Source organism: Hemibagrus wyckioides, linkage group LG10, assembly GCF_019097595.1.
Source record: "Hemibagrus wyckioides isolate EC202008001 linkage group LG10, SWU_Hwy_1.0, whole genome shotgun sequence".
NCBI classification, from domain to species: domain Eukaryota; kingdom Metazoa; phylum Chordata; class Actinopteri; order Siluriformes; family Bagridae; genus Hemibagrus; species Hemibagrus wyckioides.
The window spans coordinates 18,071,761-18,072,500 of NC_080719.1; positions in this window are offsets into that span (position 1 = coordinate 18,071,761).

Consider the following 740-nt stretch of genomic DNA (forward strand, 5'->3'; position numbering starts at 1 on the left):
ATATATTAGGCAGCAAGTGAACATTTTGTCCTCAAAGTTGATGTGTTAGAAGCAGGAAAAATGGGCAAGCGTAAGGATTTGAGCGAGTTTGTCGAAGGGCTAAATTGTGATGGCTAGAAGACAGGATCAGAGCATCTCCAAAACTGCAGCTCTTGTGGGGTGTTCCCGGTCTGCAGTGGTCAGTATCTATCAAAAGTGGTCCAAGGAAGGAACAGTGGTGAACCGGCGACAGGGTCATAAGCGGCCAAGGCTCAGTGATGCACGTGGGGAGCTAAGGCTGGCCCGTGTGGCCAGATCCAACAGACGAGCTACTGTTGCTCAAATTGCCTAAGAAGTTAATGCTGGTTCTGATAGAAAGGTGTCAGGGCTGTTTTGGCAGCAAAAAGGGGACCAACACAATATTAGGCAGGTGGTCATAATGTTACGCCTGATCGATGTATAATGAAAATAAAGCCATTTCAACAAGGAGTTATCAGTGTTTAATTTTTTTATTATTATTTTGAAACCCTTGCTCACTGGGGAGAGGGAAAGATGTATAACCATAACTTGATTTCTACACTTTTTACATCACAATTTTTACCTTTGTAACCTTTATAAGACAATGACTACCTTGGCTTAAAAATCATCATTTCAGTGAACACACTAAAAGAGAGAGCAAAAAGAGTTCCCTATGCTTTTAAAGGAAAATCTACCGAAGTTCACGTCCGCATCACAATCTGGTGCAAAGTTTCTGAAAGTAT